This window comes from Suricata suricatta, chromosome 15, assembly GCF_006229205.1.
Source record: "Suricata suricatta isolate VVHF042 chromosome 15, meerkat_22Aug2017_6uvM2_HiC, whole genome shotgun sequence".
Lineage (NCBI taxonomy): Eukaryota > Metazoa > Chordata > Mammalia > Carnivora > Herpestidae > Suricata > Suricata suricatta.
Genome location: NC_043714.1, coordinates 45,444,855 through 45,449,337, shown reverse-complemented (window position 1 = coordinate 45,449,337; position 4,483 = coordinate 45,444,855). Strand labels below are relative to the sequence as shown.

Below are 4,483 nucleotides of genomic sequence, written 5' to 3'. Positions count from 1 at the left end.
TTTTTTTTTTTTTCAGGAAGACCTCCTTTGAATTTGGGGACTAGCCTGAGGTGTGCCGAAGCAGGCTCCTGCCGGTGGAGAGACCCGATGGAGATCGATCAATCATGTGCCTCTCCTCTCCACTTCATGCTCAGTAATATTGTGTTGGTAGCTTGAAATCAGCCAGGGGGGCAGTATTTCCCCAAGGGAAACCAGCAAACATGACAAATCAAGACTAATTCTTTTTGTTTTTTCCCCAGAGCACCCACTGACAGCATGCCACTGGAAATACCCCTTTAAAAAAATCTCTCAGAGGAATCAGCAGCCTGTGCAATTAGAATCTTCTCCATGCCACTCCCCACCTCTCTGAAAGCTCCAGTGCTAAGTGGGAGCAAAACAATTGTGAATTACACAACCTCTTTGGAAGGGCCCCTTTTCTTTTCAGTCCTCATCGATCGCCATTCCCTTATTAGGATTATCTGGTAGACTCCACCGGCTGCAGAATTACAGTCCGCCTGCCATGGGATGTCTCGTTTCTTTTTGTTACATTGACTTCTCTGTGGGCTTATTCCTAATAACCCTCTGAGCCAACAGGCAGTGCTGTCTGTTTGCGGGGGTTCCAGAAAACTAGGAGGGATTGCTATGAATACAGATTTCAAGGCGCAGCCTCCAGGACAGTCAGTCCTTGCCTCTGGCTTGGGGCACAGGAATCTGTAGGTTGAATAAACTCCCCAGGGGGGCCGGGGGACAGGGGGCTCTGGGGCAGAGGCCCAGAACCCTGGGTGGGGCAGACTTTTGGAAACCATTGCATAAACGTCTGCGGATATGTGGGGCTTCTCCGTGGCAGCTTGTGAGTTGCTAAGAGCCAGCTGGGGTGAGGCTGCGGGACTCGCTCAGCCTGTTCTGTTTTCCTGGTTGACAGGCAACGTCTGAGGGCTTCTGCTCTGTCATCCCTCAGCCTGTAAGACCTGGCGAGTCTCGGTGACTCTTCCTGATTACCCAGGGACACAAAGGCTGGTTCGGAGGTCCAAGAGGGGGTGAACTGATTACCTGCCTCTTGAAAAGCTTAATTGCACATCATTTTCTGTCATTTCCAGGTGAAGCACAGAGAGCTGTCAGGTGAGCTCAGCTGTACCCAACTGAAGGTCAGGTACATCATACCCTGACTCATGGTCGCACCCCAATTTTGCATTGATGATGAGTGGGTCCCCCCTCCCCCGCTCAGCACTGTGACTCCCAAACTTCAGGATGCAAATGAATCACCCAAGGAGCTTGTTAAAAAGCCCGATTCCCAGGCTCCGGCCCAGGTTCCTGCTTTGCTATGTCCAGGGTGGATCCGGGAATCCCCTTGTTCAACAAGCTCACCGGGTGAATTTATGTAATATCAGCTCATTTTATTTAAAGCAAAAAGTTTTACATGAAATGTCTAGTCTTAAGGGTTTTCTCTTCCCATAAGGAATTCCTCTGGAGTAACAATGAATCAGCTTTTTCCATAGCTCTTTTCAAAAATAAATACCGAGTTTCAGAAATCCAACCATGCATTCCAGCAAAGGAAAGTGAGTCATGTTGGGGGCCAGCCGGCCAACGACACGTCCACTCAGAAAACTGGTATATGGTGAGTGGCAAGGGAGCACCCCAAGCAGGTGGACTGCTCCTTCCAGAAAGCCCTGGCTGTAACAGCTGGATGCAATGTTCCCCCACCAGGGTGAATTCAAGGGGTTCCTTTTTGTGAGGGTAATCACCAAATGAAATGTTTTAATTACCAAAATTATATATGCATTTCTTCTGAGAGAAGAGCATCATTGGAACACAGTCTCTGCTCCCCAGAGGGGAAAGCTGCTTTGCTTGCTGGGAAGGGGCTGTCTGGAGGAGTCCATTTTAATTTCATTATAAAACCAGCTTGAGAAATAAAGGCAGAGATTGACACGTATTCCCAGCCAGCTGTGACTTAATGAGCACAATTCGGAGCTTGGAACCCGCCAGCCGCATCCATATTAATATGTCTGTGGAAAAAACAACAACAACAGAGAAAGTGACAAACTGCTATTCCTAGTATTTGAGATGAATTTTAAATCACGGGTAAAATGGCTAACGGGTAATGGCTGACTTGGAGGCAGCCGGGCTGTCGGCCTCCCTGCCTGTCAAGAACGCCCTTTGCAGCCGCAGCAGACAGGGTCCCAGAAGGAAGAAACCGTTTGCACACAGATTGGCAAGCCTGGCCTCCCAGGGACAGGTCAGCAGGTTTAGCAGCAGCAGTGTGGCTTCTCTGCTCCTTGTTCTGAGCCAGATCCTTCCCTGTCCCCCACCTCCGAGGCTTTTATCTTGTATGATTTGTTGCATAACCGTCCAAGTCATCACGATCGTAAGTCTCTGTGATTCTGATTCTCCTAGTCATGAGCACATGAAAATAAGAAAAATGTCTTGTTTCCACATTTTGAGATCCTAAAAATAAAAGGTGCTGGGTAAGCCTGCAGTGTTAATAAGTACAAAGTGAGAGAGGGTGGGTGTGGGGGTGGGAGACAAAGGAAATGCAGCATAAGGAGGCACCTCGGTCTCTGTACTTTGACTTTCAATGTGGAATAGGCACCTGCTCCAGCAGGGAGAGGGAGCCCCTGGGTGCATGAGCCATTCCTGCAGTACCACGTGGGTGGGGGGAGACCCCTTCTCAATGGTTTGGTTCGGGAGAGCAGGGTGTGAACACGCTCAAGGTGGAAGATTTTTGCACCCTAAACTTGAACTCTGCTGAGTGTTTATTTGTTGTCGAGAGTGATGGGGAAGGGGGGGCGTGTGTGTTATGTAAGGGGGGGGCAGTCATGATTCAGAGCATGGGCTTTCAAACCAAACAAACCCTGACTCTTCCACTTAAAAGAGTTTCAATTAGACCATGGGCCTCCATTTTTTCATCTGGAAATGCAGCTAGAATACCAACGTCATTGGGCATTTCCTGATGGTTAAATGAGACAGTGCAAGCTTAGGCTTGGGGCCTCACATGGAGAAATGATTCTGGGTACTGTCTCTGAAGATGTTTCAGTAGCATGGGTTTCAGATTATTCTTCAATTAGAAACGTCTTTCAGCACATGTTGGGCCCTTGAAAATTAGCATTTCAATTCAGTGCCTAGTCATAAAAGTCAGAGTTATGGCACCGTTGAGAAAAAGAGCAAAATGTTTCACTTCTTCTTTCATATGATGCTCACGGTTAAATCCAGATAAAGGATGTGACTCAGTGAGTCATGTGTAAAACTGAGAGAAGGGACTGTCTCTGTAATCATTGACTAGATTCTAAACGCACCAACAGTCCAGGAATAAAGTAGGAATGGAAGGGATGTAGTCACGAGCACAAGCAGCAAAGCACACTCCCTCTGGTAGACCACAGCTAGCATCCCAAATTGATCAAGTCCTGGTCTATTGGCCTCACTAGTCCTCAGTTTCCTCATCTGTAAAATGGTCACAATAAGACCTACACCACAAGGCACTAGTGTGGATTTAACATGCTTTCTATAGCATCGTGAGTAAAATAGTGCTGAACTCATGCTAGGTCCCTTCTCCAACTAGGTACAGACTCTAACCCATCCACATCCTTGAGGCCTGTTCAGTCCCTCTGGGACACCTATGGTGCTTAGCAGTCACTCAAACCTTAGCAGCCTGGACAGTCTTCACCGCCATCTGGTATGGGTTGAATTGTGTCTCCCCTGAAAAAGATACGTTGAAGTCCTACCTCATGGCTTCAGTATGTAACCTTAATTGGTGATCGCGTCTTTACAGTGGTAAGTTAAAATAAGGTCATGAGGGTGGGCCTCCCTGGTGATCTTGTGAAGGGAAAATGTGGACACAGGACAATGTGAAGACTGAAGAATGGGGCGTTGCATCTACAAACTAAGGACGGACAGGGATGGCTGGCAAACCTCCAGAAGCCGGAAGAGGTAGGGAAGGATTCCTGCCGGAGTCCAGCTCCAGAAGGTCCAGGGCTCCCTGAAGGATGGACGGTGTCGGCAAAAGGGAATGAGAGGGCCTCAGCTTCTTTCTGCTCACCAGGCAGGTGTCTCTGCTCTGACCAGAGAGTCAGCTTTATTTATTGAAAAATGTATGGGGTACAAAACAGAAGTGGCAATTGTCTTAGACAATGATTTCTGATGATAAATTCTTTGGTATGTAAAAGTTTCCCAGAACATAGATAGGTGGAAGACTCATGCATAACCTTTATCAATAGGTGACTAGATGCTTATCACTTGGGGGAGGAAGGGATCTTTAGTATTCAAATACAAGGTGATTTTTTTAGCAGAGCAAAGGCAAAACAAAAATCAGTTCTTTTGTGAGCAGAGACCAATAGCCTGTTTTCTGTGGGGAAGAAAAACAGGTTTTCTCAGGAAATATAACATTTGCTCCTATAATCATAAAAGAAGAAACTCTTATAACAAGTTTTTTCACAGGGTACAATTCACATATTTTTAGCCTAAGAAGGCAAGTCACTCCTGATATCAGTCAGTCAGGCGCCTTGTGGGTCGG

General features: G+C 47.2%; 1 long non-coding RNA gene across 3 annotated transcripts in view; it reads left to right on the top strand.

Annotated features, from left to right (window-relative positions):
* The window catches only part of LOC115279519, a 7,941-nt gene extending 7,443 nt beyond the window's left edge, over positions 1-498 (top strand). Inside the window, exons 4-5 of one of the 3 annotated variants that reach the window (XR_003903486.1) lie at positions 17-133; positions 240-498. This is a non-coding gene — a long non-coding RNA (uncharacterized LOC115279519). Of the gene's footprint in view, positions 1-16; positions 148-239 lie in introns of all 3 variants that reach the window. The other 2 variants (XR_003903484.1, XR_003903485.1) reach the window with 2 other exon arrangements.
* The last annotated feature ends 3,985 nt before the right edge of the window (positions 499-4,483 follow it).